This window comes from Mixophyes fleayi, chromosome 1 (assembly GCF_038048845.1).
Source record: "Mixophyes fleayi isolate aMixFle1 chromosome 1, aMixFle1.hap1, whole genome shotgun sequence".
Lineage (NCBI taxonomy): Eukaryota > Metazoa > Chordata > Amphibia > Anura > Limnodynastidae > Mixophyes > Mixophyes fleayi.
Genome location: NC_134402.1, coordinates 454,017,401 through 454,032,787, shown reverse-complemented (window position 1 = coordinate 454,032,787; position 15,387 = coordinate 454,017,401).

The window sequence follows — 15,387 nt, the reverse complement described above, 5'->3', positions numbered from 1 at the left end:
TTATTGAGGTTAATAATAATGTAGGAACAAAAAAAGAGCAAAATTATGTGAATTTAGCATATTTTACAAAACCAAAACCAAAACACACAAGGGTGGTTTTGCCAAAACCAAAAACACAGAGCTAATCCAGATCCAAAACCAAAAGCAAAACCACTTCACTGGGGTCAGTGAGCATCTCTAGAAATAATGTCAGAGTATGTGTTCCGGCAGAACCGAGTGATGACAGCTGTAGATTATTGGAAGGTCAAGATAGATTATAACTTGCTGCAGTTACTTGATTAGTTTCTTGTCCTATTGAGTTTTGAGTTCTTCGTGTACAGTAAAAGCAACAGCGCCTGGATCCGTATATCCCAGTAATTCCAAACATCTTAATAATAGAGGACCTGAGACATTAATGAGCGTAAATGGCGACACGTTGCGTATAATGCGCATAATTAGTGTGCACATGTCCACAGAACGCAGCAGCTTCCGACTCATCTTCAAACACAAAGGACACTTATGACAGCCTACGAATGGGCAGGGAGGGTACTGGGCGTATGCACGTAGTCAGTGTACAGTAAGGGCGTGCCAAGCTGGAGCACTCACAGCAGAGTCATGTACAAGCTTCTGGCATCTCTCAGGTACGTGATTGTCAGTCTTATCACTTGCACCAGCTACAGGTCGGGTGTAAGTGCTGATTACTAGTGGTGACGGCTGTGTATGCAGCTACAACATGTGTTTGCAATCAGGATCAACTGTAAAAGTGCATTTTATGTACAGTAGACATTAATGACATCATGATAAATGTCTTTTATGGAAATAAAAAACCTTTTTCTTTTTTTTTTAAGGTTCTATCATTAATGACTTTATTATTACCAGCTTTTTGGAAAAAAAAATTCTGTGTTTTCTTTTGTGACTTATATTCCGCATATGTATTGAACGTATTGTGTCTGTCAGAGCAGAGCGCATCTAGACCCGCATTCTTCACCAGACGTATCTGGTGAACTACCGTAATAGTTTGCGTAATTACCATTATTATCACGGTACCTTTAACACCGGCTTTCAGCTCGCAGCTCAGGGAGGCTTAGAATTACCGTAATAACTGTAATAGTTTTAACGCCGTGTTACTTTTGCAAGTAACATGGACCATTGAATATGCCCTATGGTATTAGATTATTACCGCCTACTGCGCCACAACTGTAGCGCAGGGAATGGCTGGATGCCACATTGCCCACTGACATTCTGTAAAGACTACTCTCTAACCCCAGTACGACTCGGGTACATCGCTCTGCGTTACGCTTCTGGCCTCTTTGCCGCTGACGGGGTTAAGAGCTGTACTGGAAAATAATAAGACTTCCGTGGAGATGTAATGATGGTCGTTGGAGGAAGCTGCCACTTTCCACATGAGAACCGGGCACAGGAGGTCAGGCTAAAGGACACTTCACTTAAAAGCCTGAATCAGGCGTGCGTCAGCGGCACTCAGACATAAAGGGACCATTTTACTATGGAAACCAACAGAGCACATGGAGTGTCTTTCATACAAGATTTGTTCAGTATTAGGAGCCCAGAGCACGGAGACGAGTTCACTGCGTTGGTAACATCGGTCTGACATGTGACAATCAGTACGGGAATAAGCCAAATCTTAGCCTGCTAATAATAAAAATAGGTAAAAATAGGTAAATAGTTAAAAATAAAATACATAGTTATCAGTAAAAATCAGACACCCTAATGACATTACAACTACATATAATATGCACCACATGTTACATGTAGAGGTGAGCTTATAATGAGACAAACTGGGGCAGGTTTTGGGGTGCAGCAAAATGTTGGAAGTTAATTAAAAAAAAAAATCCTTATTTTTTTCATCCAAAACTTTAAATTATATTGTATTTATCTATTTATCTTTATATACCATAATACATGCATAAAAAGTTACAATATTTTCCTTTCAAACACAGTCCTATTGAATATATATATATATATATATATATATATATATATATATATATATATATATATATATATATATAATATTTATGGTAGTTTTTATAAAGTGATTTTAATGTATCAGAAACAAATCTTAAGGCTCATGCTTTACCAACAATAAGTAACATAGCACTGAGACCCGGCATCAAATGTTTAGTTAAGGGGTATATTTACTAAACTGCGGTTTTGAAAAAGTGGAGATGTTGCCTATAGTAACCAATCAGATTCTAGGGCCTGATTTATTAAGGATCTTAACTTAAGAATCCTCTTATTTCAGTCTCCTGGACAAAACCATTTTACAATGCAACGGGTGCAAATTAGTATTCTGTTTTGCACATAAGTTAAATACTGACTGTTTTAACTGTGTATGACCCCTGCCTGTACCTTGTACCTTGCCTGTGACCCTGATTCGTTTGCCTGTACCTTGGATCCAGCTATATTGCCTGTGACCCTGACCTTGGCATGTTTCCTGATTATTCTGCTTGCTAGTGACCTCTGACCTTGGCTTCCGTCTGACCATCCACTGCCTTCTACGCTGCCTCCTGGCCTGCCGCTACGGTTTTGTATTACAAACTACTACTCACACTACATCTGAAGATAAGTCCGGGGGCATCTGAGTACCGGTGAGCGTATAAAGCTCTATGGAAAAGGCGGCTGCTAAAGGTGAAGACCTCCACCACCTAGTTCTGTGAGTTCGTGAACAGCCTGTCAGCGTAACACTGGATACCACCTGTACCTGTCATTCAAAACCCTGGTGTGATTTCTGCTCCTCAGTGTGAAGAGCCACTCGGATTTCCTAAAATATGAACTATGAAGACATTTTACCTTGAAGCTCATATTTCTATATACCTGTATAGGCCTTCACATGATGCCTACAAGGATCTCCAGCTGTGAACGGCCCCACAAATTCTATTCAGGTGTCCAAAAACTCCATCCCAGGCCAGGCTATCTCACAGCAGGAGTCCTTTGAAGCTTACCCAGGTATGATTTATCCTTTATAAATAACTGTAAGTTCCTTATGTTCACGACACCCAGAATCATGGATTTCAGTTTCTTCCATTATTCTGACTTCGTGAGGGATGTCCTCCTGATGACCTTTTTCCAAGGTTTTTTTAGTATATTGTTGGAATTTTCAAGCCATTCTAGGATTATATACATTTTCTTCAGGCTCCCGAGATCTCTCCTGTGGACTGTAACCAACCTATTGTACCAGCTACTGAAACATTCTTGAATCCACAACTCTTTCCACCACATACTCATCTTGAAGACAGACATTCTAGTGTACAATCTACCATCATTAGAATAGTGGAATTTCTACTGGGATTGGAAAGTTCAAAAATAAAACTAAGCGAGATGGACTCCCAAGGTCATGAAGGTATAGGGGTGAACTGAAAATGACCCATTGGACACACATGAACAGCTTTGTTCTGAACACAAGTGGAATAGCAATTTACATAATTGAGGATATCCTCGTGGAATTTAGTTCACCAAAAGGAAGGGGACAGAAGTTCCCAAGTCTTGCAGATTTCAGGGTGACCTGCAGGCTTAGAATCATGAACCGAGTGCAGTACCTCCAATCTCAATGATTCTGGAAGGAAAACGATGTGCATAGGTCCAGTAACAGTTATGTAAGGTTAGACAGATGTTTGTATTAGGACAACCTACTGTAGCACTGCGTTATTTTCATAGAATCTCTTAATGCTGGAGATCACAAAAGTAGGTCATGGTGGTAACATCGCTGTCTTGAGACATAGCGTCAGTTTTCTGATTCCTGGACCCTAGTTGATAATAAAAAAAAATTTTTTATATCACTTTCTCTCTGATAATGTATTGGCAGATCTGAGAACTTCTAAAGATTTATAAAAGGTGTAAATGGATGAATAAGATACTTGCATTCAGAGAAGGCATCACATTACTAGACTATGATTCTGCAGAAACCATACCAAGGCTTTAGGTATTACGACTGTGTCTACTGAAAATCCCTTTCCAGTTTTAGCCTTGGATATTAGTTGCTTGAAGAAAATTTCTTTAGTAAGTCTTCAGATTCGTGAGACTGGATGTTGTCACACATCAGACCCGCGGACCTGACGCCCAGGGTCTGGCGAATTCACCTGCCCATGCTCCTTGGTCATCCTGCCAGCTCCACAGAGGTTTCTATACCTATATGCAGAAAATCATTCCTTGATTCAGGCAACTCTGTTGCGCTCCTAATCTCCAGCTGGGTCATCACCTACTCCCAGTCTCTGGGTTCTCTCAACTGGATTAGCCTGGCCATCACTCAGAGGACCGCGACCTATGGGGCAGAGGGCGCAAAGTCCATACCTCTTTGCCGGGGTCCCTGGCGAAAACCATGTGCATCGGTAGGCTCCACAGCTCTGGTCTGAGCAGCGCTTAGCTGGACAGGCCCCAAGGATCCGACCATTATAGTTAATCTGGTATATGTAGACTACACATTAGAATTAATTCTCCAGATGGTCAGTTAGTCCTTGGTTATGTAACCATAACTCATTGATTGACTGAAGATGGGTGAGATATCTAAGTGTAGTTCGTGTTGTCTTCAAAACTGTTTAATACGACCTGTTCATGTGATTTCTGCTGTTCCACAGAGTATTCCGAAGTGTTATGTGGAATATGCTAATGAATTTTGGCAAAATATTACCACCTGATAAAACGTATGACTGCCCTATGGATTTGTTGATTGATACAATGTCCGCTAAAGGAGAAGATTATTTCTTGTTGGAACCTAGGACAAGATGCAGAAATATATGAAGGTCAAAGACATTTTTAGAAAATTATTAAGCATTTATCTTGATGATATTTCGATGTTCTTTTCCTCTTTGGAGGAATATCATAACCATTTCTGTTTAGTGTTCTTTATATCCTTAACTTAACAAACGTAATTCTTGGATGACCAGCTCGGGCTCACACATGGATCCAGGTTCCAGAAATATTGGATGGGGCCCAAGAACTTAAAATCCATCCAGAGGTTTTTCACTAATTACAATAGATGATTTATTAAGAATTTCAATCTGCTCTAAATACATGATGGAAAACTGGCCAGACACCCGGGTTTCCATAAGAATGTACTATCACTTTTTAGAATATATTGGTGGCCAACTTTGGAAGGGATATTAAGGCGTATACTGAGGACTGTGAGGTGAGCGATACAAATCACTCTGCTCTATTTGGTCACTTACAAACTTCGCCTGTTCTGAAAAACTTCTATCATGGATTACATTTACCTGTATCCGAAGAATTCACCAATATGTGGACGGTGGTAGATCACTTCAGTAAAATGTCTCTTTACTCCTGTGTCCCACTTACATTCTGCCAAACTGGTCATGATATATGTAAATTCTAACATCTTTGAATTCCCACCAACATAGTGTCTGACAGAGGATCCAAATTAATTTCTATTTTGGAAAGTATTATGCAAATTATTGGGGAATTGATTTTTCTTTTTCTTAAAACAGCAATCCCATGAAAAATGTTTTTCCCTTTATCTTCAGGTTATTAATGATTTATAATTCTGCCCAGTGTCATGTGACTACCATGGCAACCACAGTCACATGGCACAACATGTAGTGAGCAGAGAGGCCTTGGAATGCCCCTTTGAGATCTGTCTGCAGTCTGACATCCCCCTTTCTTGTTCAATCTCTGTCATTGCATGACAAGCTGAGAGCCATGAATACAGCTAAGGAAATGCATGCTGATATGATAACCTGAGTATGGCTTTTCTTTTATAGATTCTAGAAGTATTAATAGCCTACGATACCTCTTACATTTGAATATGGTTCAGATGAGAGATCTTTTGTATATCCCGGGGGTCAGCAACCTTTTTCTATCAGTGTGTAAAAAATTTTTCAAGCCCAGGTGTGCCAATTGCATGTGTGTGTGTGTGTGTATATGTATATATATATATGTATATTGGTCGAAGTGCTGGTATATGGTGGCATGCCATACCACCACTTCTTCTACTGCTTTAATTGCAAACCTATAAAATTACATCAACTTACATGTTCCATACCTACCACTTCTAAATTTATATATCATTGATTTTGTGTTTTATCACACTAATCATCATTATAATATTAATAGTGATGGGATCAAAAAATAAACATTATGGCTTATAATTGTGCCCCCAGTTCAAATTATCCCTCATAGTTGTGCCCTAAGTTCATGAAATTCCTCACAGTTGTGCCCCAGTACATTATCACTCATAGTTGTGCCCCCAGTACATATTATTCCTCACAGTTGTGCCCCCAGTACATATTATGCCTCACAGTTGTGCCCCCAGTACATATTATCCCTCATACTTGTGCCCCCAGTACATATTATCCCTCACAGTTGTGCCCCCAGTACATATTATCCCTCATACTTGTGCCCCCAGTACATATTAACCCTCATAGTTGTGCCCCCAGTACATATTATCCCTCATAGTTGTGCCCCCAGTACATATTATTCCTCATACTTGTGCCCCCAGTACATATTATCCCTCATACTTGTGCCCCCAGTACATATTATCCCTCATACTTGTGCCCCCAGTACATATTATCCCTCATTGTGCCCCCAGTACATATTATCCATCATACTTGTGCCCCCAGTACATATTATCCCTCATACTTGTGCCCCCAGTACATATGGCCCCTCATAGTTGTGCCCCCAGTACATATTACGCCTCATAGTTGTGCCCCCAGTACATATTACGCCTCATAGTTGTGCCCCCAGTACATATTACGCCTCATAGTTGTGCCCCCAGTACATATTACCCCTCATAGTTGTACCCCCAGTACATATTATGCCTCATAGTTGTGCCCCCAGTACATTACGCCTCATAGTTGTGCTCCCAGTACATATCACCCCTCATAGTTGTGCCCCAGTACATATTACCCCTCATAGTTGTGCGTGTGCCCCAGTACATATTATGCCTCATAGTTGTGCCCCCAGTACATATTACCCCCCATAGTTGTGCCCCCAGTACATATTACCTCTTAGTTGTGCCCCCAGTACATTATCCCTCATAGTTGTGCCCCAGTACATATTATCCCTCATAGTTGTGCCCCCAGTACATATTATCCCTCATAGTTGTGCCCCCAGTACATATTATGCCTCATAGTTGTGTCCCCAGTACATATTATCCCTCATAGTTGTGTCCCCAGTACATATTATCCCTCATAGTTGTGCCCCCAATACATATTACCCCTCATAGTTGTGTCCCCAGTACATATTATCCCTCATAGTTGTGTCCCCAGTACATATTATCCCTCATAGTTGTGTCCCCAGTACATATTATCCCTCATAGTTGTGTCCCCAGTACATATTATCCCTCATAGCTGTGTCCCCAGTACATATTATCCCTCATAGTTGTGCCCCCAGTACATATTATCCCTCATAGTTGTGTCCCTAGTACATATTATCCCTCATAGTTGTGCCCCCAGAACATATCACCCCTCATAGTTGTGCCCCCAGTACATATTATCCCTCATAGTTGTGTCCCCACTACATATTATCCCTCATAGTTGTGCCCCAGTACATATTATCCCTCATAGTTGTGTCCCCAGTACATATTATCCCTCATAGTTGTGCCCCAGTACATATCACCCCTCATAGTTGTGCCCCAGTACATATCACTCCTCATAGTTGTGCCCCAGTACATATTATCCCTCATAGTTGTGTCCCCAGTACATATTATCCCTCATAGTTGTGCCCCCAGAACATATTGTCCCTTCAGTAAAGATGAATGAAGCTGAGCAGTATGCGCAGCAGCTCCGTTTCTGCCATCTTCAGCTTCTTTAGTGGAACAGCTCAAAACTGTGCCAGACAGATGTGGTCCTCGTGCCACGTCTGGCACACATGCCGTGGTTGCCGACCCCTGGTATATACTAAACATATCCATATATGCTGAACACAAGGAGAATCCTAAAAATCTTAAAGCTGCTGCGTGCCTCTGCACGTCTTAAAGTGACAGTGCATATATACGTCTGGGTAATTATGTCTTGTTGGATTACTGTTGAGGATGTTCGTTTTGTTTCTGACCATCGTTCTTTGCTGTCTGCACTGACTGTAATGTAGTTTTGACCACAATATTTCATCTGCTGGTTGTCTATCGCTTCTATCCCTTTGTGTACGGCCGGACCTCTCTCGCCCTTTCATTGCTGGTCCTACTGATCAGAGACTATAACTAAGTGCACAACTGAGTACCGGCAATCATATTAAATTTCTAGGGGAAAGAGGACTATTTAAGGTGAAGACCATAATAAACCTATATATATATATAAACCTATATATATACACACATATATATATATATATATATATATATATATATGTGACTGTACCACAAGGGTTGCCGTTGACCATTACAGCATCAGGGTTTAGGAGAGAACACCGCTAGTGGGGCTGAATTTTAAATTTAGTAAGTTAATCATACTTACTAAAGTATGATTAACTTAAGTAAGGTGAGTGAGGAATTATCATACAGATGTGAGTTTTGTACAGCTGTTAGGAAACCCAACAGCCAGCAACACAATAACCGGAGTCTACTCAGAAGTCTGGTTTTCGCTGGAGCCCCTAGTGTTGGGGACTGACTTGGCCGCAGACAGCTGAGGGTCGTGAGTTGTGCGCTGACTGGGAGAACCCAGCGATAGCGTAAAGGAGCATTAGAAGAGTGAAATCCAGGCAAAGGTCGAGGGCCGGCAGCAGACAGAATATCCAGTATACAAAACCGAGGTCAGAGGTCACAGGCGAATCAGCGATGTAGAAGTCCAGGCAGAAAGGTCTAGGGGCACAGGTGATCAATCGTAGTCAGTAAACAAGGCAAGGGTCAGCAACAGAAGTCAGAATAATCAGAGAGCAACAGAACACAACAGGCTAGTCTGAGCAAACAGGAACTATAACCGGCAGGGAGGGCCTGCCTTATAAACAGATGTCCTCCAATCAGAACTTCTCCTGCACCGCAGGTATATCTAGCCCAACTGGGCTATAATTATCCATGATGTGCGCACACGCCCGGCTGCCCTAGATGCCGGGACGCGGCGCTGGGGGCAATGAGCGTCCCGACCGTTGCCTAGGCAACGGCCGGGAGCAGGAGAAAATGACGTCCTGGTCGTCATGGCGATGGCCGGGACGCCAAGCAGTGCCCGGAAGTGAGATGCGGCGGTGGCCAGAGCCGCCGCGGCTTGTAACAACAGCGTTGTGGAATCAGTTGCGCTATATAAATAAATGGTGATGATGATGATGATACAGATCACTGATTTATCTACGTAAGACGGCATGATGAATTACTCCGTCCATTGTGTTACTGATTTCTCAACTGTCTATTGTAAGCAGTATGACTCCGATAAGGTGCCGCTATGTTCCTCACACAGGGGGCGGTTAAGGTCTGTCCATCTGGGTCTAGAAGGAGACAATCCAGGATATTATTTACAAATGACACAAGTTACTCCATCTTGTTTTGTGAATGCGTATATTCATCTGCAGAGATGACAACCCTGTATACTAACCTCGTTATCTCAATGGTGTCCTCTCTGTCTGTTTTTGATGTCTACATACTATGGCCCTCTACTTATATATGATAGCCCACTCATGGCTATATTATTATTATCTATACCAGACTAGCCTTAAGTCATTAGTGAGATCTTGTGCTAGACTGTACTTCCCTGATGAGATAAAGACCCCTATCTACTATAGGGAGAAAATCTAGTTCTCCCGGAGTAAAAAAACGATTTAAGAAGGATCAGGAAGTCAATTGTGACGATACCAGATTTTCTATCACTGCGATAGTCTGTGTTATCTTAGTAAATAGAGCCCAAAGTACGTTACAGACACAATTACAGAACATTGTGGATACAATAATTTCAAAGTAGTTCTATAAACGCCCTCTAATATTGGAGATATTTATGAAACCAGATGCATGGGGAAAATATCCTTGAGCAACTAATTAGATGTTTATTTTCTTAAACTGCACTGGAACCTCTCCTAATTGGTTGCTATAGGTGACCTGCGCCTTTTTCCGGTGCAACAGTTTCCATAAATGTCCCCCAAAAGTTTGTTTTTCTTTTTTTTTGCTGAGTAAACAAATGTAATGTAAAATTATTTGGTAATACCACGTATGCTTTCTACCAGTTGTCACGATAATTTGGGTATGACAGACAGTCCTTCTGAAAGTTTTGCTTGAGGGGCACCTGGTATCCTGGTTAGCGCACGCTGAACCATCCTTTTATTTGGCAGATTAATCAGTGCAGTCAGCAGTTAATTCCTCAACTTCTGAAAAGCAGAGAATTGAAGTGACAGCTTCTGCTGCTGCAGTAATTAATGTGGACAGGAATCTGTGAAGGAACGTGATACCCTGGAGAATGGAGATATTAATACGACGGGTATTAATAGGACTTGCCTGAGATTGAATGGCGCTGTATCGGACTTGTGTGAACATATGGAGAGGAGAATCCAGCAGGCGAGTGTAGCCCGTCTGATGTACAGCTGGTCACATAATACAATACACAGTCTTATACTACGGGACACATGGGCTTAATGTCAATCAGATGCCGAGCAGTACAAGTGGATTCTGAGGAACAACTTGCTAAAGGGCTACCAAAACCTAGACCACAATGCTGCTGTTTTATGCTTCCTGGGGCCTATGATGGGGTAGGTGGCTCAGGTGGTACGCTTTGGGAGGGGCGCAGCTAAATGAAGGGGATGTTAATGCTCTTGCTGTTGTCGAAGTCGTATAATTGGATGAACGAAAGTATATTGGTTAATATTGTTTTACCGTGCGATTAGTACGCATGTGGCACGGCGCGATCGCACAATAAAATACGCACGCATACACTCGCACATTCATTTATATATTTCATATTTAGAATGATTCCATTCCACAGTGATTTATGAGCAGATGGTATTTAGGTTATAGGTATATAAACTTTAAGGTTACACTTTAGTGTTATTTAAGTTTCAGGTTGCAGGAACTATGTCATGTTTAGTATCATTTAAATCCCCTATTCATCAGCAGTTGTCCGGTTCATTCACCGAAGAGATCGCACATTGCATACTCTAGTTAGCGATGTTAAGGAATAAATGTTTAAAGTGATACAGACTGTAAAATGCAAATAGACTAGTTGAAACTGGATTCTTGGCGGGAAAGTCGGAGCACATCCCCTGGAGAGATGACCTCCACCTTTGGATATTTTGGTTTGAACTGGCCTATGACCTGCAGTACACTGGACCTTTCTGAAGCCTGGACCAATAGAAGCAAGCCACACCATCTGCATTGTTTTCTTTCTGTAACACTGAGTGTATATAATACAGATTTGCTGGTACTAGCCCAGTCATTCTCTGACCACAGTATTCTGGAGTGAAGTACTGTAGCTGGTACCAGCGGAGCGCAGCTAGCTCAGGCGGGAGCAGCAGTATGTATGTATCTTTGGTATCGGCTGTACTGTATTATAATTATGTATTGAACTGCTAAAACTTTTGCATCTGCTAAATAAATTGTTTGTGCTTTGGAAACACAAGAAATAGCTTGGACAATTCTTATTGCAAAAAAGGATAAAATTACTTTAATACTGTATATGTCTACATTAGCACTTTCTACTTTGTCAATAGGTCTAACAATGATTATCTATAATGTACACTACCTTAATAGTATCATATCTCCCAATCTTTGAGTAGGCGACCTTGGGACAGGGGGCGTGGCCAAGTTATGATGGGGTGTGGCCACAGCACTGGGGGTGTGACTAGTTCTTTTTAAGCACTATACTGCCCTGTTCACTCCTCTGCTCCAAACACCATCATTACCGTGTGCACTGGTCACCCGTACACAGCACATGCGTACCCTAGCAACGGGAGGCGCTCCTCACTGCCCTCCAATGAGAACTGACCCTCAGATATAAATATCCTGCTGACACTACTAGGGTGCCAGAGCAACTAGTTTCATTGCATCCTCGCCTCCAGCATTTATATATATATATTATATACTTCCTGATTGATCCCAGTGTACTGACCCGGCTCTCCCTGACTCTGATTTGGATTCTCCCTTGGTTCTGCATTATACTCCCCGGAATGACCTTGGCTTGTTGACTACTCTCTGCTTCCTGATTTGGTACTTCATCTGTCCACAAAGTTCCAGATCTCTGCTAGTATGACCACGATTACCTCCGCCATCTCGCGGATAGCTTCCTGGGAGGGCCGCGACCTGCACGTCGTTTGCCGCGAGGGCCAAACTTCCTTGCGGGGGTCCCTGGTGAAGACCAGCGGCATGTTAGACTCAGCGCCTCCTTGTGTAGCAATGCCAATACCCGCAGATGCCGCAATATTACCTCGTGACAAATACACTATATTAATAATACACTAATAACATATTACACTATATTAATAATACACTAATATACATAACACTAATAGTACACTACATTAATAATACTCTAATATACATAACACACTATATTAATAGTATTCTGATAACAATACACTACACATATAATACTCTACATTAACAATACACTAACACACAACACTAATAACACTCTAATATACATAATACATTACTAATTACTAATAGTACACTAAATTAATAATACTCTAATATACATAACACACTATATTAATAGTACTCTGGTAACAATACACTACATTAATAATACTGTAATAAACTACACTAAGTAATACACTACAGTAATAATACATTAATATAACACATTACACTAATAATACACTACCTTAGTTATCAGAGGCAGAACTAGCGAGTTGTGGGCCCCTGTGCAGAGAGAAGGCTATTGGGGCCCCCGGCCCTCTGCATCTGCCATGCAGCGGGCCCCATTATCTCCATGGGCCCCGGTGCATGGCACCTGCCGTATCAGTGGTAGTTCCGCCACTGTTAATAATGTACATAAATGCACTGCATTAATAAAGTCATGTCCATTTATGTAAAAGATGAGATGGATAGTGTAGTGAACAGGGAGGAATTACCATTGTAAGGATTAATAAATAACAGAACAGTGGTGAATAAAGCATAATCATATAGGACATTGTAAATACTGTAAATCAAATGAATCCATTTATGATTTGTGTTTTTCTGCAAGTTAAATGCAGATGACCATAGGTTGTAAGCTTGCGGGCAGCCTTCTCAGCTCTTTGTCTGTTTTACCCAGTTTGTTTATTAGTTTACTATGTTTGTCCCCAATTGTAAAGCGCTACAGAATATGTTGGCTCTATATAAATAAATGATTACATTGTCACCTTATGGGGAACTGAACAGCTGTAAAGCCCCCCTCTGGGGTGAGCCATGCCCTGGTACTGGAGTGGGCACACACAAGCAGACCACATGATGTCTTGCTATATTTTATATAGGCAAATACAATTCCATTTCCAAAACACAACTCACAATAAATATCATAATCAAACACATATTCATAAATAGTATGATGAAGGGCAAACCACACGACAAATAAAGCTGTCTGTCACCCAGGGAATGAGAGGAAATCAGTATTAGCTCAACTAATTCACGGGACCTATACATGTTTGGTATCAGCAAATTGGTTCAGTTGTATTGGATTTATTAATGATAAAATTGGGTCTGTGTCACACACCCCAGAAAAGATATTGTACATTTTAGAAATGGGAAATTAACACAGGGAAGATGCAAATTGTGGTTGTAAACAGTCACAGGCCTCCCCTGGAAACCAAACCCCCGAAGATGGGGAAAGTGACAAAGTGTGTTTAAAAAGATGAAACCATTTACAAGAGATTGTCAGACTTTTAGGAAATCAATCAACATTGATAAGCTGTCCATCTTCCGAGCCAATTTCCCTTGGTGTAGATTATACAACTCGTATGTAACTTTACACTCTGAACTTTCTACTTTTATTTTACATGTCCGTCGTATTTTATCAATTGTATTTTATTACCTGTGAGCATTGTACTTTTTGTCTATTAAATCTAAAAATTAAATTAGTACTGTCATTACTGCTCTAAACTAGAGATGAGTGTGCTCGGATTCCGCTAATCTGAGCCCACCCGAACAGTGCGGATCCGAACGGGATCCGAGCACTGTTCGGATATTTCCGGCGGGCAAAAAATGAAAACGAAGCTCTGTCGTCCAAGTCTCGCGTCGAATCTCACGAGGGGTGGGAAGGAGGGCCCAGAACAATTCCATCTTGTACCTCTTTTTTTGGCATTATGTGCTCAAGCTACCTCGGTGCAACCTTTTGGCCTAAAAGCAATATTGTGAGGTGTTCAGAATAGACTGGAAATTAGTGGAAATGATTGTTATTGAGGTTAATAATAGAGTAGGAGTGAAAAAAAAAACCCACAAAACTGGTTTTTAGCACTTTTTATGTTTTTTTCAAAATAAATCCGAATCCAAAACCTTAAATCCGAACCAAAACCTTTCGTCAGGCGTTTTGCGAAACAAATCCGAACCCAAAACCTCAAGCAAATCCGAATCCAAAACACAAAACACGAGACACCAAAAGTGGCCGGTGCACATTCCTACTCTAAACTCGAGATGCTCAGGCTCGATTCCCCGAGAACCGAACACATCAAAACTTAGCAGATCCGAGTACCGGCTCAGTACTTTTATGCGCCCTCGGAATTGAAAACAAGGCAAAACGTCATCGTTATGTTGTTGGATCTTGCGAGCTTTGGATTCTATAAGATAGAACAAGATGTAGGGGATCCGCGCTTCCCACTTTGTATATGAAATGGGCAGCTAGGGGAACAAATAGAAGAGGTGGTCTCAAACCCCTGATAGATACAAAACAATAGATTCCCCAGTGCAGAATGTCAAGATAGATGGGAGAGTATGGATAAAACAATAGTGGAGAGAAAAGATATGCAAATGTATAAATAAGATACAATAATAGCAATTGAGGACTAAGAGCTGACTTACTGTCAAAAGCATAAAAACAACGCTAAGTAGTACTGATGTCCGTGTGTGGTGTGGAGCTGGTGGAGGATTGTAAAAGTCTCACAGTCCAATGTGGCAGCCGCCAGTACAAAAATGTTACAAACAATGCCACAAGCAGTAAAGCACAGGTCTGGGAAGGTTGGGTAGTGCACTTACCTCCCTCCCCAGAAGATGTGTCCAGATACTCCTTGCAGAGGTCCCTGTTCCAGGCAGCGATCCCGCTCCTGGAAAGTGTATGCTCCTATCGTAGTACCGAGTAGCAGTCTCAAGGTCCCCACATAAGTATGAGTACCAACGGCTGTAATTGCTCAGAAAAAGCAAAAGAGTATGTGGGCAACGATAAGCTGATGTTCCTCAGTGTGGGGGTCCGCCTTCCAAGTAGCGATCCCGCTCCTGGATGCTGTATAATCCTCACGAACAGCCGGAATGCAATCACGAGGTCCCCGCATGCGCGTGGGGACCATCGGCGATATTGCTGGATTAAAAGAGTATTGGATTCTATAAGTACTGCCCTCTACGGC